This window comes from Watersipora subatra, chromosome 3, assembly GCF_963576615.1.
Source record: "Watersipora subatra chromosome 3, tzWatSuba1.1, whole genome shotgun sequence".
Taxonomy (NCBI): domain Eukaryota; kingdom Metazoa; phylum Bryozoa; class Gymnolaemata; order Cheilostomatida; family Watersiporidae; genus Watersipora; species Watersipora subatra.
The window spans coordinates 15,273,743-15,297,446 of NC_088710.1; positions in this window are offsets into that span (position 1 = coordinate 15,273,743).

Sequence of the window (23,704 nt, forward strand, 5' to 3'; positions counted from 1 at the left end):
TTTTTTTTCCACTTCTGGGCTGTTTGCCGGCGACTCCATCGAGTAACACACTCCGTTCCGTACCGGCTGGCCTTCTAGTAGTCCGGGTCGGCCTTGGGTTGTGCCGGACAGGTTTCGATGAGATCTCCGGTGTCGGAGCCGTTTCGTTTTCCTCCAGGTTTGATTCCGGTTCTCCCGGAACTTCTCCGCGTGTGACCGGCTCAGTTATTACTGAGCTCGGTCGTTGATTATCCTCTCCTCCTGGTCCGGCCGAAGTTCCTACAGGAATTGTCTCCTGCCCTCGGTTTTTTGTCGCCCCCATCAGTAGTTTTTCCCGACTTGGGGGCGGCATTACTGGTAAAGGGTCTTTCCTGACTTCCTCGGTCTTTCTCTCTGGCCTGCTATGTCGAGCTCCCTTCATGTTGGGGCCCCTTCTTGGCTCTAGAGTGGCCGGGGCTTGTCCCAGCCTTTCTGGACAAGCATGGTAGGGCTTCAGCCTTGCTTCACTCTGGATGGAGGACTGACCCTATCACTCTACTAGATAGGTGTGGTTGCTCCAGGCCTTCAGGACTTGGTATGGTCCCACGAACTTTGCATGTAGCTTGGGGTTTTCTCCCCGCCTCCGGCATTTGTTCGTGAGCCACACCCAGTTGCCTGGGGCGTACAGCGGTGGCTCCTCTCGGTCCTCCTGCCTCACCTCTATCTGGTTTCGCCGCAGCGTTTCGTGCACGGATTGCAACCTTCGCTGTACTCCGAGTGCATGCTCGTGGGTAGGGAAAAACTCGGTGGGTGGGGGGTGACTCTCCAGCTGGTCCGGCAACCTCAGCTCCCGTCCCAACATCAGCATATTGGCTGTTTCTCTGGTTGTGGAGTGGAGAGTGCCTCGGTATGCCCTCATCAGCTGGGGCAGTAACAGGTTCTACTTGTCGTGTCCTCGGGCTAACAGTAACGCCCTCAGGGAATCCCCAAGTCCACGGTTGTTCTGCTCCACGATTCCGTTGGCCTGTAGGTAGTACGGAGTGGTATGCGTCTTCCCCACATTCCAGAGTTGGCACAGTTCGGTCATTAGTTGGCTCTTGAACTATGCCCCCTGGTTCGTCTGGATCTGCTCCGGTAATCCCAGGTAACAGAACACTCATTCGTCTAGAGCGTTCGCGACCACTAGTGCCGTGGCGTCGGCAGTGCCAGTGCGTCCTGCTATCGGGTGAAATAGTCTGTGAGAACCAGTACCCACTTGTTCCCCCTTGGAGTGGCTGGCAGTGGCCCGACCAAGTCGACGGCCACCTTCTGCCAAGGTCTCCTGGCATAGAGCCTCCTCTTTCCTCCAGCCACCTTCGTCCCTCCATTCTTTGCGGCTTGGCACACCTCGCAACTCTTTATGAGCCGTCTGACCATGGATGTTAGTCCGGGCCAGTACCAGGTCAACTGGGGGCGGCTTGTCGTCCTTCCCACCCTAGAGTGGGCGAGGGCATGCGTTTGCCATGCCAAGGTTTCTCGCATAGCCGGTGGGCAGATAGCGCACCATCTAGCGCGGCCCTGCGGGGCCACGTGTGTTTCCAGCACGCCGTCTTGTAGGATGCGCAGGGAGCCCCGCATGTGGCTCCGTATGCTCAGCTCTTTGCTCCCTACTTCCAGGTGTTCCGCTGACACCTCTTCTCCTGTAGCGATTGTATGATACATGACGACCACTGGTCCCTGTACTGTGGCCTGTAGTCTTGCCAGCTCGCCTTTCTGTCCTGACTTTCCTGGCGGGGCTGGTAGCCCCTCGGGGGTATCACCAGCACTCAGTTTCAATCCCACCACTATTGGGGCAGGAGTCCCAAGCGTGTTGCCGGCCAGCCCCTCGGAGTACGTGATGTTGCCCAGGGTTGATCCCGTGTAAAGGTCTGGCCCCGATAGCTGAGCCAGCTTTACTTCCCTAGCAAGGCAGTGCAGCCTGAACGCTGGGCCTTCCTCTCGTCGGCCTGCCTGACACACCTAGTGGTCTGATCAGGCCGCGGCTGGTTGCCCTCAGTTCAGACTCACTAGGAACGCTAGCACGGCCTGCTCTCTGAGACCCTATCTTGGCTAATCTAGGTCCCGGCTAGCTTACTGGAGGGCCTGATCTCCAATGCTATCGCATTTCTGATCAGGTCCGATCGCAACGCAGCCAACCCCTAGCCTTCCTTACGAGTCTCTCCAAAGCAGGTCATGCTTGATGCCAGAGCAGTTCTGGCAGAAGGATCCTTATGAAGCCAACCAGGCAGGCATCAAACGTAGGCAGTTCGTAAGAATAAGTATAGTATATTTAATGTATATCAGCACATGTACAACTTCGCCTTGACAGTATCGAATCCGTAAGAGTAATCCCAAGGAGTTGGCCTATGCCTTCTCCTTTTATACTATTTACCCCGCCCACAATTATATAACAGCCATTGTATTGGGTCAGGCCTGTGAGGCAGGCCCGGACAATAGGTATAAGGGTGTACCAGCAGGCCTGCGAAGCAGGCCCAAAAATACAGTGTTATGTAATAGGTTCACCAGAGGATTATGTAACTGGGTAAAGAAATACACATAAAGTTAACTAGAAACAACGTAAGCACAAGCACAAAAGAATAAAATATGGCTAGATTGTCTCGTCCTCCACAATCTCCCCCCCAATTGTTTAGCCTGGGGTTAACAATTATAAGCGGTAGAGTCATAGGTTTCTAGTCATATTGGCTGGCACAGCTTCGTAGGCGCTGTGCCTCTTGGTAGCTGGCTCGGGCTAAACGTCGGTATCGCCGATATTCTTTCTCCTCCTGGTCGGCACGGTGGAGATAGCTCTCCCTCTTGTTGGAGCGGCGAGGCTTTCTCTCTTCGCCGGTTGGCATATGGGCCATTGTGATTGGTTCCGCCACTATCCCTTCCTTATCCGCCGCGCTGGCGTGTATTTCCAATACTGGCTCCTCCTGTTGGGTGTCCCTCCGTCTAATCTTTTTGGGAATGGTATATCCCTAGAGGAAAGATTGACTTGGTTCTCTCTTGCCTTTGGTATCCTGATGATTTTCCACTCGGACTGTCAGGTTTGGGAGGTCTGTCCGTTGGTCTATGGTAATTGTTGGTTTTTGGGTTCCTGTTTTTCTATTGGCCGTCCATCCTTTCCCATCTTTGACCGGCAGGCAGGTGCCGAAGGGAGGGCGGTTTTCCCATCCGACATATTCACAGAACTTTTGAAAAGATTCTTCATCTACTTGGAACGCCACGCATGGGTGGTTCTCGACGTCTTTTTCCGTCCGTTGGTGTTTATAGATGGAGAAAAATGAAGACGAACTCTTCTGGCACTGGCACCAAAATCGCCAGAAGTGTTGTCTAATGTGGCGTCGCACCACCCGGCTTTCTTTATTTTGAAATCCACACAAGCGGCACTCCCCCTTCTCTTTGTCCTCTGCGGCCTCCATCTTTTTATATGATTCGGGAGTATACCATATTTTTCTGGGGGAGTCCTTCCGTTTTGGCTTTTCTTTGGCTGATGTTGCTACTAGCTGGATCACTCGAACATTCATCGCATCGTCCTGGGTTGGTTTAGTCCCTTTGTACGCCATCGGTATGACTTTTGGATTTTTTGCGGGTTCGATGGCTCGACGCTCTTGGGCCATATCCGTCTGTGTGGCTGATACCTCTGTCTCTTCTAGTATTCCATCGAGCTCCGTTAGCAGTTGTTGCAACTCTTTATCCTCGTAGTTGGCACTTCTTGGGTCCATGTGGCTAACGCAGTTCCGAACCGGTTGAAGCAGAGAGTAATCGTGAAGTGACGTGTGAATGAATTGGCCATGAGCAGCGTTGTGGTTGACTGAGCGTAATGACGGCCAGTTTCCGGTGAAGCCTCGGCCTTGACCCGGGTCAATTGTGTCGCCAACAGTCATCGGCCTAGATCGTCCCCGGTCGGAAAATCTCTCTTCCTCCGAGATTTCCACGACCTCTGCGATCTTTGCCCTTTCGTTCCAGATCGCTTGCCCTTTTTCGCTCGTTCCTGCAGTTTGGCTCTCGGTGGTCATCGCCCTCTCCAACTCCTCCATAGAGTCCTTCAGTGTTCGATACTGCAGCTCTCCTTCCTCGTCGAGGATAATGCTTCCTCCTTTAAGCAGCTCATCTATGTCCTTCAACCGGCTCCTCAACACTTCGTACCTCTCTCTGGCTGCCGGGTTATCGTTCACTTCTTTTGAGAGCTGGAAGCTTTCTATCTGTTCCTCCTCTCCTGTTCCCGTGTTCTGGCTAGCTGTGGTCAGTGTCGCCTCCAATTCCTCCATGGAGTCCCTCAATGTTTGGTACTGTAACTCTCCTTCTTCGTCGAGGCTAATGCTCCCTCCTTCGAGTAGCTTCTCTATGTCCTCCACCCGAGCTCTCAGTATCTCGTACCTCTTTCTGGTTTCTTGGTTATTCCTAATCTCTCCCGGGTACCGGCAATGTTCTACGTCTTTATTCTCAGGGTCGACCTGATGACACACCGCCTGCCCATACCGTATGGGCGGTCCTGTGGTTCTTCGAGGTCTTCCATCTCTTCTAAGCTCTACGGGTCTGTCAGTTCCAGTGGGCTCCACCTCCACCTGAGTCTCTCCCCCGGCTGGAACCGGTCTAGAGTTCACGGCGGGGGTCGGTTCCACCTGTTCAGTCCCCGTACGGGCCTGTGGTTCTGTCATTGTTTCCTCTCCCAGCTCGCCCGGCCTTTTAGGCTCGACGGGGACTACTGTGTCGGACTCGGTTTCCAGGTCATCCTGTCCTAACTCTGAGGGGTCTGGGCGTCCTGGCACATCGTCGTGCTCCCCCCCAATACTGCTGTCTGCTGGGAGGGGATGCTCCCCCTCCGCCAGGGCCTCCAGTATTTGTCTCCGGAGAGTTTCCCTATTACTTGGTGCGGGGAGAAGGTCTACGCCCCTATGCCGCAGGGGTGGTCGGGAGGCAGGTTCTCTCTCATGGAACTCCAGGGTAGGCAGCAACTCCATCGGTTCTTCCCTGCTTCTCCTCCTATTACCAGTAGCTCCTCTCATGTTGGGGCGCCGAGCCGGCTCCCTGGTGGCAGGGGCCCTACCATCCGCCTCCGGGCATGCAATATAGGGTTTCAGGCGCTCATCATTCTGAACGGAGTCCTGACCCTGCCGCTCTACCTAATAGGTATTATTAGAGTGACACTTGGTAACCGTATACGGCCCCACATATTTGCGTTGGAGTTTGGGGTTTTCACCCCTCCTTCGCCGCTTATTTACTAGCAACACTAGATCTCCCACTTCAAACAGGGGCGGCTCTTCCTCATCCTCTACCCTCACTTTCATCTGGCACTCCCAGAGAATCTCGTGTGTTTCTTCTAGTCGACTGGCCAACTCCAACACGTAGGGCTGGATGGCTTGGTTGTCCGTGGTCACTGGTTCGGACAGCTGGTCGGGCAGACGCAGCTCCCTACCCATCATCATGAAGTTCGCGGTTTCTCTTGTGGCGGAGTGTGGTGTGCCTCGAAACGCCCTCATGATTTGGGGTAACAATAGGTCCCATTCTGTTGGTCCTCGGCGGAGAAGCAGGGCCCTCAATGAGTCTCCTAGGCTACGGTTGTTTCTCTCTACGACTCCATTTCCTTGAGGGTGGTACGAGGTGGTCCGTGTCTTGTTTACATTCCATAATCCACACAACTCACGCAGGAGTTTAGATTCAAACTGGGCTCCTTGGTCCGAATGCAACTCCTCCGGCAGGCCAAAGTAGCAGAACACCCTCTCATCCAGGGTTGTGGCCACTACCGGGGCAGTTGCACCCGGAATTGCTATGGCATCTTGCCATCTTGAGAAGTGATCGCTGATTACGAGAATCCACTTGTTCCCTGTCTCGGTCTCTGGCATTGGTCCCACAAGATCCACCGCCAACTTCTGCCAAGGCCGCCCGGCATATAGCCGGTGCCGGCTCTTGGCGGTGTGGGTCCCTCCGGCCTTGGCTACCTGGCAAACCTCACACGTCTTGATCAGGCGTCGTATGTCCGCGCTTAGGTCCGGCCAGTACCAATTCAGTAGGACTCTCTTCATTGTCTTGTGTACTCCTGCATGAGCCAGCCTATGGGTTTCCCAGATTACTCAGTTCCGGTCTGCTCGGGGGCATAGGGTGCACCATTGAGAGTGGCCGTTCGTTACTAGCCTGATCTCCAGGACATCGTTGGTTGATAATCGCAAGGCTTCCCCCTTCTGTGCAAGACTCGGAGCTCATTGCTCCCCAAGGTCAATTCTTCTTCTGACAATTCCTGGTCATTTTGTACAACCCAGTACATTTGGGCTACGGCCTGGTTTCCTTCCATCTGGCTTTGTACCAATTGACGGAAGTTCCGTTCTCCGGGCAATTTGATGGCTGCCACCTTGTTAGCATCTTCCTTCATTATAGCCTGCTTGCTTGGACCTCCATCTCTCTCCTCTATTTGGGTGCACTGTCGGCAGTCCTCTGGGCAGACTTGCCGACTCAAACCTTCGGCGTTCCCGTGTTTGGCCCCGGGTCGGTGCTCCAGCTGATAGGTGAATTCCGACAGGATCTCCAACCACCGGGCCACCTGAGTCGACGGTTCCCTTCTTCGGCACAACCATCTCAAGGAGGCATGGTCCGTTTGGAGTAGGAAGCGCTGCCCATATAAATAAGGTCGAAAGTGTTTTACGGCCTTTACTACCGCCAAGAGTTCCTTGCGGGTTACACAGTAATTCTTTTCTGCGGGGCTGAGTGTCTTACTGTAGTACGCTACTACTGTCTCCCTACCATTCTGGTTCTGAGACAACACCGCCCCCACTCCCACATTGCTAGCATCGGTATCCAAGATATACTGGTTCCTGGGGTTGGGATAGCCCAAGACCGGTGCCGTGATCAACCCACGTCGGAGTGTCTCGAATGCCGCTTGCTCCTCGTTACCCCACTGCCAGGCTTTTCCTTTTTCTGTCAGAACAGTGCGTGGCTTGGCGATAGTGGCATAGTCCTTCAGATACTGCCGATAATACCCAGTTGTCCCCAAAAATGCTTGTAGTTGTTTCACATTCTGTGGGACCCGCCATTCCGCCACCGCCTTGATTTTCTCTGGATCCGTGGACACTCCTTGTGGGCTCACCACATGTCCGAGATATCTCACCTTCTCCTGGAGGAGCTCACACTTTGAGGGTTTTAGCTTCAGCCTGGCCGTTGCCAGCCTCTGGAGGACTTCCTCCAGGCGAGCCAGGTGCGTTTCAAAGTTGGGAGCGATGACGATGATGTCATCCAGGTAGAGCAAGAGAGTTTTCCAGTGGAGTCCTTGCAACACCGACTCCATCAATCTCTGAAAGGTGGCGGGAGCCGACGTTAGTCCGAACGGCAGTACTTTCCACTTCCATAGTCCACTCCGGGTGATGAAAGCAGATCTTTCCTGGGCTTCCTGGTCCATTGGCACTTGCCAGTATCCGCCGGTCAGGTCTAGCGTGCTAAAGAAGCGACTTCCCGCCAGGGCGTCCAAGCTCTCATCGATTCTCGGGATTGGATAAGCGTCCTGTTGTGTGATGGCATTCAGTTGCCGGTAGTCCACGCAGAACCGCCATCCGCCATCCTTTTTTCAAACCATCACCACTGGTGAGCTCCAAGCCCCATTTGCAGGTTCGATCAGGCCCTTTTCCAACAGGTCAGTCACCTGTCTGTCCGCCTCCGCCTCCTTGAGGGGTCCCAACCTATGGGGAGGTTGTCTAATGGGCCTGGCTCCTTCTATCAGCGGTATGCTATGCTTTACCAGATCGGTTCGTCCTACATCACCCTCGTACTTACTGAAAACATTCTGGTATTTAGCCAGCAGGGTGGCTAACTTCCGTCTTTCCTGGTCGTGAGAGCAACCTCGGATGGCCTGATTGTAGAGCTCGACTAGATGCTCGGGTACTGCTTTCCCAGCGTATACCGCTGTACACCCTACTCCGGTCACCTTGGTGTCGAAGTCTTTTTGTTCCGCCCAGGGCTCGGCATGCACATCCTCTGCCCTGATGGCGGTGTACAAGCCTATCACTTGTCCAGCTACCAGTTCGATGGGGTGGTTACCCGGGTTTAGGCATTGTACGGCCACATTGCCCTAGTCTCCGGGCTGATTCAGGCTACGGGCCACCGGAAGGTGCGGGTCGGATCCCTCTATTATGCCTACGGGTACATAATTTCGGGCTGAGATTTTTCCCGCCACTGTTATTTCAATGGTGGAATGGTGACCTTCTTCCATGTGTGTACCTTCGACACCATCAGCCTGCCGTATTTATCGGTGCAGGAGAGTTTTCTGTCTCCAATGGAGATGACCGGTTGGTCGAAATCCATGTGACATCTGTGCGAGATCAGGAAGGGCATCCCCAGGATGGCGTCCTCGCTGATTTGGCTCACAATGAAGTTTTCCTCGATCGGTACATCGCGGACTCTCCCGGTTAGTCGGATTAGTCCGTAGAATTGGAGCTTACTCCCATCCGCCATCAGTCCGTATCGGTCATTTTCTTCCAGTTGGTCTTTGATCCTGGCTGGCAGTCGGTCGAACACCTTCTTCGACAACAGGTTTGTGTTGCAGCCGGTATCTATGAGAAAGAGCAGGTCCTGTTTCTCCATTTTCTCGGGCAGAAAGTAGCTAGATTTGTGGGGCTTTTCCAAGGCTCCGATTCTTGGTAATTCCCTCCTTTCGCAGGCGTCGTTATGCGCCCCTTCAGGATATCTTTTTCGTGGCAGACGCCGAGGCCTGTCCGGTGGTGGACTCTCATCGAGCTGGTCCGCCAGGCTTTCCTCGGGAGTAGCTGGCCTTGTGCTCTCCCCGTACCGGCCTGTCGGACCCGACACCGGACTCAGGCGTTGGCCTGGGTCTCCACCCCGGAACGGGTCGACTTGGTTCGACTTCCGTCCTCCTTCCACTCCTGATCTTGGGGGGCAGTAGGCTCGATCCCAACCCCACCCATTCCTGGATCTGTGACCCTTTGGTTTCTGGAATTGCTCCACCATAGCTGGTTCCTCTTCCACTCCCGATCTGGAAGGTATAGATCTCTGGAGAAGCGCAGCTCCGGAGGAACTGGTTCTCACTCCCAATCTACCCTGTCCAAATCTCTGGGAAGGATCAGCGCCGGCTGGGCCTTTTTCCCTCGACCTAGGTCGTCCTGGTTCTTGGAAGCGTTCGCTCGAGATTAACTTCTCCCTCTGTCCCGATCTGCGCTTAGGTCTCTCGAGAGCTCCAGCTGGTGCTGGATCGGCTCTCTGTTCTGACCTTCACGGTCCAGATCTCTTGGAGTAGCTTTTCCCGATCGTACCTTCCTCTAGACTGCCGACATTTCCTGATGTCGCTTTTGGTTTAGCCTGCCTTTGGATTTGGTGGACATACCGCCTCTGGGCCTGTCGGGCCGCCTGTGGCAATACTCGAGGATCCACCTCCATGTCCTCTTCGTTTCCGTCTAGGCCTTCTAGGCTTTGATAGTGGTTGTAGGTGGGAACCTTCTCTACCGGAGACCTCTGCGTGAGAGCTACCGAGTTCGCGGGGTGTAACCAGCCTTCCGGGTCCACCTCCGCCTTCCTTCGGCCTGCCCCTCTCACCTTTTTGTGATTATTGGTTCTTGGCGCCCTATTGCAGCCAGCAGGTTGCCCTACTGCTGCGAGCGGTGGGCGTTTCCCTGGTTTTGTCCCTGGGTGGCGCGGCTACTGGGTTGGTTCTTAAGGCAGTTCCTCCTCCAGTGACCTGCCTGATCACACCCCCAGCATCTCCTTACTCCTTTCTCTCGAGTCACTTGCTGTGGAGGACTTTGTGGTTGGCCGACTTGTCTCTTCAGATCTGCCATCTCCCTTTTTAGACCCTCCATCGTGGTCAGGAGTAAACCTAGGGAGTCAGGGGCAGCACGGACAACTACGGCCTGCTCTACCTCCGCCTGCTCCTCCATGGTCTGTTCGAGCCCTTCTGGCTGAACTGTCCTTATTCCGGATCTCGTTGGGTGGTTCTGTCGGATGGTCATCTCGGGCCGTATCTGTAGGTACTCATTACCTGCTCTCACGGCGGCCTCCAGGGTGGGGGTGGGTACTGCCAAAAGGTGTCTTTGCAGGTATACGTTACCCAGTGACCCGCAGAATGTGTCCACCGCCATCTCTTTCCTCATTTGATCGGACAACTCCTCGAATGCAATGCTCGTAAGTCTTTCTATGCGAGTAGCATGCTCGAACAACGTAGTGTGTGCTTCCTTCCTCAGGCCCTGCAGCTCCGACCTTGCCTCCTTGGGGGTCATGCCGAACCTTGTCCGGAGGGTGTTGAACACCGCCTGTAGTGTGTGCCCATGCCCACATTCCTTGGCCTGCTCATTCAGCCTTCCTCGAATATGTAATAGGGCGGATCTGGCTCCCCAGTCATTGGCGACGGCCACATCATTGAACTGCCTTATGAAGGCCTCCACATCACCATTCCCATCGTACTCAGGAGCCTTGAATGTCTCTCTGGGCACCGGTGGCTCCAGATTCCTTTGTGCCTCTTGGTTCACAATCATCCTCTCTAACGCATTCGTTAATCGCTCTAGACCCTCTAGTCCTTCCCTTTGGGGGACTCCCGGTCGTTCCGCGCTACGAGTGCGTCTTGCCATAATTGTGCCTTGCTAGTTATCTTTGTGGATTGATTAGATCCCACTGCTGCCACCAGTGTAAAGGTCTGGCCCCGGTAGCTGAGCCAGCTTTACTTCCCTAGCAAGGCAGTGCAGCCTGAACGCTGGGCCTTCCTCTCGTCGGCCTGCCTGACACACCTAGTGGTCTGATCAGGCCGCGGCTGGTTGCCCTCAGTTCAGACTCACTTGGAACGCTAGCACGGCCTGCTCTCTGAGACCCTATCTTGGCTAATCTAGGTCCCGGCTAGCTTACTGGAGGGCCTGATCTCCAATGCTATCGCATTTCTGATCAGGTCCGATCGTAACGCAGCCAACCCCTAGCCTTCCTTACGAGTCTCTCCAAAGCAGTTCGTGCTTGAAGCCAGAGCAGTTCTGGCAGAAGGATCCTTATGAAGCCAACCAGGCAGGCATCAAACGTAGGCAGTTCGTAAGAATAAGTATAGTATATTTAATGTATATCAGCACATGTACAACTTCGTCTTGACAGTATCGAATCCGTAAGAGTAATCCCAAGGAATTGGCCTATGCCTTCTCCTTTTATACTATTTACTCCGCCCACAATTGTATAACAGCCATTGTATTGGGTCAGGCCTGTGGGGCAGGCCTGGACAATAGGTATAAGGGTGTACCAGCAGGCCTGCGAAGCAGGCCCAAAAATACAGTGTTACGTAATAGGTTCACCAGAGGATTATGTAACTGGGTAAAGAAATACACATAAAGTTAACTAGAAACAACGTAAGCACAAGCACAAAGAATAAAACATGGCTAGATTGTCTCGTCCTCCACACCCGCTCTGTCAAGGGCGGGAGTCCCATCCAGGCAATGGGTCGGTACTCACATGGCTAACAGCCCTTGCTCCCTTGCCAACTCCTTCCGTGAGGGGCCTACGTCCCTCTGTTCAATGCTCACTCATTGTCGGCAGTCCTCGCAGGTTTGGCTACTCAACCCATCTGTGTTCTCGTGGTGAGTTCCTGACCAACTTTCCAAGATGTATCGGAACACCGCCAAGATCTCGAGCCACCTGGTCACCTGGTCCGAAGGTTCCCTCCTCCTACACAACCACTGGAGTGAAGCATGATCTGTCCATAGAAGGAACTCTTGTCCATACAGATAGGGCTGAAAGTGCTTCACCGCCTTAACCACCGCGAGCAGTTCTCGTCGAGTGATGCAGTAATTGCACTCCGAGAAGGTGAGGGTTTTGCTGTAACAGGCAATGACCCTCTCGCAGCCCTCTTGTACTTGAGACAGCACGGCCCTTACTCTACACCCACTGGCATTCGTGTCCAAGATGTACTGCCTCCGGGGGTCCGGGTAGCCCAAGATCGGGGCGGTGCTGATACTGACCTTCAGTTTGTTGAAGGCGACCTGTTTCTCCTTCGTCCATCTCCAGGACTCTCCCTTTGCAGTCAGCCGGTGCAAGAGATGTGCTATGGTGGCGAACTCTGGAATATATTGTCGGTAGTAGCCAACAATATATATAGCCGACAATACAGGCCACTCCGTGACTGCTTTGACCTTGTCAGGATCCATAGAAACTCTGTCCTGGCTCACTATGGGACCCAGATAGCGGACCTGGAGTTGCAATAGTTCGCATTTGGATGGCTTCAACTTCAGTCCGGCCCTGTGGAGTCTCTGGAAGACCTCCTCCAGTCGGTGCAGGTGTGTGTCAAAATCCGGTGCGATGACTTTGATGTCGTCGAGGTATAACAACAGCGTCCTCCAGTGGAGGCCATGTAAGACGCGTTCCATGAGCCTTTGGAAGGTGGCTAGGGCGGAAGTCAGTCCGAAGGATAGTACCTTCCACTTCCACAATTCGGATCGAGTCGAGAAGGCCGATTTCTCCTGGGCTTCCGCATCCAGGGGCACTTGTCAGTACCCGGTCACCAGGTCTAATGTGCTGAAGTAGCGACTGCCAGACAGCGCGTCTAGGCTTTCATCGATCCTGGGTAGAGGGTAGGCGTCCTTTTTGGTGACGGCGTTCAGACGTTGGTAATCTATGCAGAAGCGCCACTTCCCATCCTTTTTTTGGACCAGCACCACGGGGGAGCTCCAAGCCCCTCCAGCTGGCTCAATAAGCCCTCTCTTGAGTAGGTCCTAGACCTGCCTTTCTGCCTCCTTCTCCGGCCCAAGCCTGTGGGGGGTTGCCGGATCGCCGAGTGCCCTCCTTGAGCAGAATAGAATGTTCCACCTCAGAGGTCCTTCCTACGTCATCGTCGCCCGTGCTGAACACGGTGGCATACCGACTCGGCAGAGAGGCCAACCTCGCCATCTGGCCCGTCCCCTCACAGTTTGGTTGGGCCGCCTGAAACAATTCTTCAAGGTGAGCTGGCACTTCATTAGTTGAAGTCGGACCGGCTTCATACAATAAGGGGTCGTCCTCTTTGACCTGCGGAGTGTCCACCCCCGTGTAAGTGCCGATAGTGGCTCCAGACCAGAAGGTCAATGGCCGTTCCATTATATTCATGCATCGAGTGATGACATGTCTCTTGGGTCTCAGCTGATTTAGGCTACTTGCCACTAGGGGTCCGTCTGGGAACTCTTCAATCAGCCCCATGGTGCAGTAATTCCGCGTAGTGATGCGACAATGTATCGCCATCTCTGTCCGGGCTGGTACCACCACTCTCCTGATCACCTGCACTTTACTCTGTAGTAGTCGTCCATGCCGGTCTGTGCAGACAAGCTGCCTGCCATCTACTCGAACCACTGGCTGTTCAAACTCGAGAGAACATTGATGGGTCACGAAGAATGGCATACCCAATATGGCGTCCTCACTCAAGCTACTGACTACAAAAACTTCCTCCGTCCTTACGTCCCTCAGACAAATTGGCAACCGGATTATTCCATAGAAGGGAAGCCGAGCCCCGTCAGCCAGTAGGCCGTGGCTGTCGCTCTCCTTGAGCTGGTCTCATAGGGCTCCAGGTAGCTGGTCAAAGTCCTGTTTATTTAGCAGGTTCGTGGTACACCCCATGTTCAGGAGAAACTGGATGGCCACCCCTCCACTCTTCCTGGAAGGAAATAGCTGGTAAAGTGAGATCGGCTGAGGGCTTGCGCCATAGTAGTGTTCTCGAGGGCATCTTCTGAGGGGCTTGAAGTACCCTCCTTTTGCAATAGGGCGAAGTTAATTCTTGAAGCCGCCCCGCATCCGGGGTTGACCCGCTGCTCCTGAGGTCGCCGCTCTTGAGGCGGGAAGGTGCTGGCCCTGCCGCTTTTAAGGCAGGCTTCTGACTATCTCGTCCTGTGGGGTGGTCCTCGGTGTCTTGGGTGGAGAGGATTTGGTAGTCACCCTCCTACGTTTCTGGTTACGTCCTTGCTGCTTGCTCAGAGAAGCGTAGGCAGCATACGGGATCGGAAAAGCATCAGGGCTGGCCTCACTCAAGGACTGATAATAATTTTGTATCTCCACAGGCTCTTCCTGTGCATGAAATTCCCTTGGTCTAGTCCTCGCTGGTTGAGACCATCCGTCAGCGTTCACCGAATCTCGTGTAGCTTTGGTACGTCTTTGGGGTTGTTTGGCTTTGGCACAGTCAGTAGCCGGAGCTACTGCTGTGGCCTCCCTCATTTCCCGAAGCCGGTTTTGAGTAGCGGGGACAGTTCTTCCGAGCGTGCCCTGGCCGACCACAACCCCAGCAAAGGGTAGCTGGCTGGCTTCCTCTCTCGGTCTGTGTGTGAACTCGCTCCTGGAGTCATTCCACCTTCTCTGTGAGAGTATGGACTAGCCAAGCTAGTCGACTAATGACGCCAGTTTCGGCTGAGTTTACCTGACCAGGGGGTTCCCCTTCCAGGGCTCGCACTGACAATCTGGCGGGTTTGCGTTCCCCTCCTTGAATCTGGAGATAGTCATTTCCGGCCCATACAGCATCGGCTAGTGTGGGCGTATGCACAGCCAACAGGTGGCACTGCATGGCAGGGTCCCCTTTTGAACTAAAAAACGTCTCCATGGCGATGTTGTTTCGGTGAGGGTTCGGGAGGTCTCTGTACATGATGCGTACCCGCCTCTCCACCTCCATGGCATGCTCCTGGAGCGACGTCTTTCCGTCCCGTCTGAGGGTATTGAGCTGGCTTAGTGCTTGTCTGGCAGGCAGCCCGAACCTTGCTCGAAGGGCATTGAATACGGCCTCTGGGTCCTCGGCTCGTCCGCAGTCCTCAACCTGTTCTCCCAATGCTTCTCGGAGGTGCAACAGCGTTGCTTCTTCTGCCCATTGATTAGCATCGGCCACCTTCAGGAAGCAGGTAATAAAGTATTCTACACCTCCTTTTCCTGTGTACTGGGGAGTCTTGAATCTCGGTGCCGGTTCCTGGGCTCTGGGCATCAATAGTACCCATTCTAATGTTTCCACTAGCCGGTCGGGTCAAGGGTCAATGCTCCGTGCCCTTCTATTGGCCATGTCTCGGGACTTTCAGTAGGTTTCTGCTCCTGTCCTAGGGCAGTTCATCTACCGAGTCCGTCGCCGCAGGGTTTTACACAGCTCTCTCTGGGTTTCTTCTTGTGGCCAGGAAATTCTTCCAGTAGGAGTAGTGCTGCCGTTTTTTAAGCAGACCCTGTCAGATTTTCTTCCAGTATGTTTCTGCTCCTTCCCTCGAGCAGTTCGTCTACCGAGTCCGTAGTTGCAGGGTTTTTACACAGCTCTCTGGGTTTCCTCCTGTTGCCAGGAAGTTCTTCCAGTAGGAGCAGTGCTGCCGTTTTTCAGGCAGGCCCTATCAGAGCTTTCAGTAAGTTTCTGCTCCTGCAGCAGTTCATCTACTGAGTCTGTTGCTGCAGGATTTTTTCACAGCTCTCTCTGAGTTTCTTCCTGTTGCCAGGAAGTTCCTCCAGTAGGAGCAGTGCTGCCGTTTTTCAGGCAGGCCCTGGCAGCCTTCAGTAGGTTTCTGCTCCTTTCCTAGAGCAGTTCATTTACTGAGTCCGCTGCTGCAAGTAGGGTGTTACGCAGCCTTCTCTGTGGGTTCTTCCTGTTGCCAGGAAGTTCTTCCAGTAGGAGAGGCGCTGCCGTTTTTCAGGCAGGTCCTATTCCGTGTTGTCTGGGTTTCTTCCTACTGCCACTTTTAAGGCAGCAGAAAGTTCATCCAGAAATCCAGTGATCCAGTACAAGTCTTGTGGTGGAGTTTTTTTGGGATCATCTTATCCCGCTGATACCACCAGTGTAAAGGTTTTGTGCCACCCTTACTTACTCCACCAGTATAAGACTCGATGCATAAGTTTATACATGAATTTCTGCTTTGTTCATAAGAGTACAAGAATAGTCAAGCACATGAAATGAACAGGCCCAGAACAGCTCTGCTCTCTAGCACAAATGTTCAGGCTTATATAGCGGGTAGGCCCCGCCTCTCGTTCTACTTGTCTGGGCCTGACCCGGCTCAGCTTTGGCTTGGCTCTACTCAGCTTGGCTCGGCTTGGCTTGGCTCTACTCAGCTCGGCTTGGCTCTGACTGGCTTAACTCTCACTTCGTTATTCTGCCTGACTGAGCACAGCCCAGCTCGGCTTAGCTCAGCCCTAGACTCAGCTCTCAGTGGATAACATTCCACAACAATACAGCCCACAAGCATTAGCACTGAAATTCATAACAATTATTATAGTCAAATTTGTTCACAAATATTAGAATCTTCGATTACAGATGAACATATACTTATGCTGACTATTTTATTAACTACTACTACCTGTACTGATATTAACTTCATGACATTATACACTTTAGGGTACAGCTATGCGGGACTTCAGTACGGTCGCCAGTGTTTCTGTAGTGATAGTTATGGCAGCTTAGGAAAGGCTGATGAAGGAGATTGTAACAAAGTATGTCCTGGAGAATCTACGGAGAAATGTGGTGGTTCTTGGAGGAACAGCATTTATTTCACAGGAAAAGGTACCTGTTCTCATGCACCTATTGTATTAAATTGTTAAACACATGCATGCAAGAGTAGATCAGTGTGTACTGTACAGAAAATGTTGCCATGTTATTATGCAAATTTTTTTGATGGATTATTTTAACTATTACGTTTTATGGTGAAATCTAAAGCACTGTTGTTGTTAGTTGGTTTACCGATGTTAAAATTCATTGCGTGGCAAACGAAGTCAAAACAGTTTACATGATTTCCCGCGCACCACACAACTATTTGTGGTTTTAGCTGCTCTGTATCTTCTGTATTACATATACATATCTTCTGTATTACATATACGTATCTTTCCTATTACATACGATTTACCCAAATGCGTTGCAATATGCATTTGCTCACTGGTGAAGATGTTTTATGGTATTTGTTCCAACTAATATGCCTCCAACATACTCAAATATTGCTACTCATTCATTGTAGCACATACTATGCCAATGTTGCTGTTCATACATTGTAGTACAAGTTCAACCTGGTGAAGTCAAGTATTTGGGATGCTACATCGACAGTCAAACACGAGATCTCCCAGATTCATTTACTAGACTTGATGACAATTCGGTTGATGCCTGTGTTGGAAACTGCAAAGACAAAGGTATTTGGTTTTTTTTCCTCTTTGTGAAATACAGCTCACAAGCATTATTACTGAAATTCATAACAATTATTATAGTCAAATTTGTTCACAAATATTAGAATCTTCGATTACAGATGAACATATACTTATGCTGATTGTTTTACTAACTACTACTAACTGTACTAATATTAACTTCAAGCCATAATACACTTTAGGGTACAGCTATGCGGGACTTCAGTATGGTCGCCAGTGTTTCTGTAGTGATAGTTATGGCCGCTTAGGAAAGGCTGATGAAGGAGATTGTAATAAAGTATGTCCTGGAGAAGCTACAGAGAAATGTGGTGGTACTTGGAGGAACAGCATTTATTTCACAGGAAAAGGTAAAGGGCTCCTATGTTGCTTTTTTCCATCAGTTGAATTACTGTTGGTTCTCTGAGGAACAGTGTTTACTACACAGCAGATGGTACTGCTCTTATGTTTATTGAGTTGTTTTAGCTGTTATCGATTACAGTCATACCTCGACATACGAGTGGCCTGACATACGAGTGGCCCAACATACGAGTGACCAAACATACGAGTGACCCAACATACGAGTGACCCAACATACGACAAAATTGAGATACCAGCAAAATTTGTAGCAAGTTGAAGTCTTGAAATATGAGAAACCTCTGAGATACGAGTCGGTTCTCAATGGCAATCAAATGGCCAAGTATGTGAGAGGCCTCTTTTGAGAACAGCATTGCTTGAGCTTTTCCATCGAATCAAGTTGAAAAAACTTTGATAAGGTTGGCAAAAGTTATAGTAAAAGCGAGGCAAAAGCAACAAGCAGGAAAAATATAATAAGAAAATTAAGACGATAACTAAATTAAAGTTAAATTTAGTAAAAGATTATAATTTAGCTTCAAGTGTGTTTAGTAAGCTGAGTTCATCTAAGTTAGGTACAAAGTTTATGTCATGTTTCGTAGTAGCGTCACAAAATTCTTGTGTACGGAACGTGTCGCTGTCAAGTCTCTCTCACACCACCGTTAGCCACTGTGTCTGTCTCAAAGGTAAAAACTTCATACAGTACTGTACATAATAATGCTACATTTATTGCAGACCATAACCACTAAATAAATGTTTTACTTTGTGGGCGTCGGGACTAAATTACAACAATTATGAACCCATTTTTTATCGTAATATTATCCTGTTTTTGGTGGTTTTTTCATAGTGCAGGAACCAATGGATTTGTATTTAGTTATCTTATTTAGAAATTACTGCATTGAAATACGAGCACATTGACATATAAGCTCAGTCCCAAACTTCATTAAACTCATATGTCCAGGTATGACTGTACACTTTTAACTGAAGGATTATTGTAATGAGTTGGCAGCCATTGTATGGTATCTACTCAAATTTGAAAGATTTCAGTTAAGTCACATTGCTCTTGAATTAATTATATCCAGACAGTTATCGTTACCAACTTTCATATCTGCGAAAACATGGCTGAAGACCTGCGCGTTGAATTTATTTTTATTTGTCTTTGAAATTCATTCACCAATTATAAAAGTGTTATATATTATTATACCCATATATTATTCAATTGTTTCTCTACCCCTGTTAACCCAAGTGGAGTGGTAATGTCTACTCAAACTGGAGTCTCTTAACGGAGTTCCGGGAGTTTAAGCTCTTGCCCCCAAATTTTAGTCATTTCCAATAACACGCTTTTCTGCAAATCACTTGTGTTGATTGTTGCCGGTATTTGGGCAAACCACCTTTTCTGTGCGGGTATTATCACCCCCTCCCTAATGCTCCAATGACTACTGGTATTACAGTTGCTCTTTTATACTAGCATTTTTCTATCTCTTCTTCGAGAGGGAGATATTTCCCCACTTTCTCCTTTTCTCTGCTGGCTATGTTGTAGTCATTGAGTACAGCTATATCTATTACAAGGGCTCCTTTGCCCATTTTATCCACCACCACAACACCTGGCTGGTTTGTCAAGATGTGCTTGTCCCTCCGGATGTAAAAGTCCCAAAGTAACTTGGCACAGCCGTCCTTATCGACCTTATCTTGAGCTTTTACCAGTGTTGTGAATTGGTCTCTGATGCAGCAGTTCAATCTGCATCTAGGATCCTTCCTAGAGTGATAAATCTGTGCTTGATAAAAGATGTTATGCTTCTTTAATGAGCTTTCATGAGAAGGATTTATAAAAAGTTTCCTCACGCATTGCTATTGTGCAGGACAAGATGACTACCAAGGTTGCTATAAGGATTCCTCCGTGATGAGAGCGATGAATGGCTATATGGCAGCCTCCCTGCAAAATACTAAAGAATCGTGCATTCAAACTTGCTTTAAGAATGGTAAGATCAATTTTAGCCATTCTGGCTGGCGACGTTATGGCAGTCTTTTTGATGTACTAATACATTGGCAAATCTGCTGCTCCCACATACCTTATCCGTTTTAGGAATAAGTCGTGAAATTACATTGTCTTAATTGCTTTTTTGTTAAAATTCAAACCAGCAATGCTCTATCTTGACCTTATCAACCACAAGATGTAAATTGTAATAAAGTTAACTAAGGTACTGCAAGTGTAGACAGGGGATACTGCTCGCACAACAGCATTTTATCAGTGCTTTTTCTTATTGGAATCAGTTACGAAAACCATTTTACGAGAATACAAGCTCCAAACAGCGTTTTTGTTATAATTTGTATGACAGAAATCATAACTTGCATGACAAATCAGGTTTTATTTTTATCAAATCTCGAATTGGTAAAAAAAGAAACAAATCAATAACATTTACTAGAAAAGACTAGACCGCTATTGTTGGCACTCAATTTTATTTTTATTTATAAATTTATGAGCTAATATATTATATGTAAGTTAATGATTTAAAGTTGTCAATCATCTAATTAATCAAGCAAAACTTGTTAGAATATAATTTCAGAGGTGACAACTTGGCGAGGCCTTTAGTTCTTTAGAGCTAAAAACCAAGTCACATTTAAATAAAGTGCAGCCATTTCAAATACTAGATTAATGTAGTATCTTGTTACATTGTTTCATACATCATTAAATTTCATTGTAAACCAGTTATATTTAACTCATTTAGAATACTTGACAGAATGGTGAAGCATCTCTCATAACATTGGTATAACACGAGTTAAATTTAGCTATATCTTCTCTGGTACTTTTGCTTAAAAACAAAACATATTTGCATTTTTTGTACTGGACAACTTTTTTTAATGGAATTATATATGTATGAGTAAGAAATCTTTTTTTCCATTCGGTGTTTTTATAATTCTATGTTTCTGCAATTGTATAATCAGCTACTGTATACTCATTTATAAATGTGAATGGAGTAAGTTAGTTCTCGTTTAGTAAAACTGTTCAATATTATTTTTGTTGTTGTAGTTTCAATTTTGACAAATTTAAATTTTGCAAAGTTTATTTGCTTCAAGTCAACAACTAAATTGACAACAAAATTTTTATACAAAATTCAGCAATGAAACAACCATTTAGTGCTTCACGCCTTGTATGCCACATTCTTGATTGTGATCAAATGGTTAATAGCTCTGATCTGATTAATTATAAGTCAAACAATCACTTTCAATTTTCTTTTCAGAAATTTAGTGCAGAGTACTTGAGCTTTCAAAAATTGGATTTGTAAATATGTAGTATTTTAGTACATAATCACATGTCTAAACATTGTTACATAATATGCGTGAAATAATACAAAAGTGGTGGATGCATAAAGTATCTGACAGCTTGAAATCACAGCGATTAGTTCATGCTTCCATATTTGTTCAATATGACCTACATGTATCTAAAATCTATTCTTCCTAGAACCAGATGCGTTTAAACGAATTATCCTACGGAAATTGCCTATAATCATTATTAGTTTGCAATAGAACTATTGCACATGTTCTACATGAATAAACTGATAAATAGAATGATTGAATGGCATTTGGATATACATCTCACGCAATAAGTGAAAATCCGCGAAATAAATACTAATTTTTTAAAGTATATGTATGAGCCAAATTTTAATATCAGAACGCTTAAACTGCTTTCTAAACATACTATGTATATGCTGTTCAATTGAATCATGTGAAACAGCTGACTTTGCATACAAGAATCGGTCATTTTAGTGATGTAGTCATTATTTGATGTAACATTTAATGGGTCAATCCTTGTTGGTTCCTTTGCAATATGTAGATGTTTTGTTTGTTTAAGATTTCAAGTATGCTGGGCTCCAGTCTGGCTCTCAGTGTTTCTGCGCCAACGAGTTTGACAGATATGGAAACGCAGATAATTCAGAATGCAACGCTCCTTGCTCTGGTGATTCATCTCAAATGTGTGGAGGCGTGCTTTTGAACAGTGTCTATTTCACTGGATATACAGAACGTAAGATTTTATTTCTATAAACTCCTTTGATAATAAAATATGCAAACTATGAGAAGTGCTGCTTTTTATTGATAGATATCTTGCAAGCCTTCCAATAACATAGGTATTGAGCAGAAGTATTATGAAAATTTGAAAAATGAAGATGCAGATATATCATATCTATTACTAAGAGAAAATTCTATCATATACATAGTAATAGCACAAATATTTATTTCAACAATAATGATAAAAATCTGGTGTTAAGGAATAATTATTTTTATCAACTTATATAATGCTATCATTTTTAAACTCTTTTACAAATTTGTGATTTTCGCATATTGATAAGTTACCATGTTTTTTAGCTTGGCTCATGTAATGTATGTGTTGTATGTATGTTGCATATATCACTGTATTCATGTCCAACTGTTACTATATCAGCTGCTTTTGTTTCTAGATACTTTCAACATGAGCCCTTCCGAGGTTTGGCATAAATAGAAACTTTGTGAACTTATGCTTGGATTAATTTGATAGTTTTATAGTGAATACGTACATTCTAACATAACAAACACTTAACAAGTATTGTATGCCTCCTATCACAGGCATTCATGAAGTTGGTTGCTATGTTGATGACCAAGATCGAGATCTCACCGGCTACATGATTTCCTTGCGCCAAGATAACAGTAAAGATAAATGTGTGGCTATATGCAAAGAGCGTGGTAGGTCTGGGTACTACATATCACTCAAATACCTGTTTATGTGTTGGTATGCAACCATTGAAAGGCACGATTCATATCAGCAACTATTGACAATTGGGATTCATGTCACCGGTTTGTTAATAGAAAATTAGTTTTATAAGGGATAGGAAATATACTTGGTCAAGTGATCAACTGACTTTTGACTTATTCAACTGAATTATACACAAACTAGACATTTCTTTTAAAAATTGGTTTGAACTCACAAATTGATGTAAATTTTGTCTGTGTATTTAAGCTATTAAATATTAATATGGTAGCAACTAGTGTCTAGAGATTATGTAAAATAATTCAGACTTTCTTTTACCATTCTTTAAACCAGGAGTTTTAATGGCACTAACAAATTTAGTTGGGCTCCATAATTTTCATTGCATGTCGAGTGTTAAAAACCTATTTCTTTGCTTGGTAGCCTTCTTAAAATAGTTTTAATTTAAAATATTTATTTCAACAATAATGATAAAAATCTGGTGTTAAGGAATAATTATTTTTATCAACTTATATAATGCTATCATTTTTAAACTCTTTTACAAATTTGTGATTTTCGCATATTGATAAGTTACCATGTTTTGTGAATACACGGCTGGTTAATATATACACCCTAATAATAAATACAACCTGTCGATAGCAGGTTGCATATATTATGGAGCAGTCGTGGTTCAGTAGTTAGTGCACTGACATACAATCAGCAGGTTGGTGGTTCGACTCGCAGAAAGACCATTGGTGGTGTTGGGAAGAGCATCCAGTCACAATCACTACGGTGCCAATTCTCATGCATAGATGGCCCCGGTATATTCAGTTTAAATATGGCTCAGAGTGATGTGCCGTTCATGCAGCAGTGAGGGAATAAATCTTGATAATGAAATTAAATTTAAATTGCAAGCGTCAGATTGTTTTTGGCTTAAGTCATAAATATTTTGTTTAAATATATTGTTTTCAATATTTTTATTGAACACCTAAAGCTGGGCCTAATTTTTGTGAGCTAATATACTGCTGAATTTTGTTATTTTTAAAAATGATCTTGTTTATTTTATGTTTGTTTAAAATACCTTATCACTTTTGTAGGCTACAAGTATGCTGGTCTACAGTATACCCACCAGTGCTTCTGCGGCCATAGTTTTGGCAAGTATGGTAAAGCTCAAGCTGCAGAGTGTTCTAAAGTGTGTCCTGGCAACTCAGCAGAGAAATGTGGTGGTTCCTGGAGGAATACAATATATTCTGTCGGTCCTCCACAAGGTACAGCATGCTTTGTGTTTTGTCTGCAAATACTGGCATTGAAGTGAATTGCAAATTGGCTGTGTTTGAAAATCATATAATGAATACTCTCATATTTAATATACTGTCAAATACTGTTGAATACTCTCAAAGTTTTAACTATTCTGTTTCAGAATGCAAAGATGAAACACCTAAAGCATGTGAACTCCTTGGAGACAAAGCATGCCAACTGTCTAGGTACTTGGATTATTGTGATAATATGTGTGACACCCAACTTTTATGAAATTGGTCTTGCGATGTTTGTGCAGCAGAAAAACTTTAGAAAATTAAACATCATTTTAGCTCAGGGGTTCCTAACCTTATTTATTCA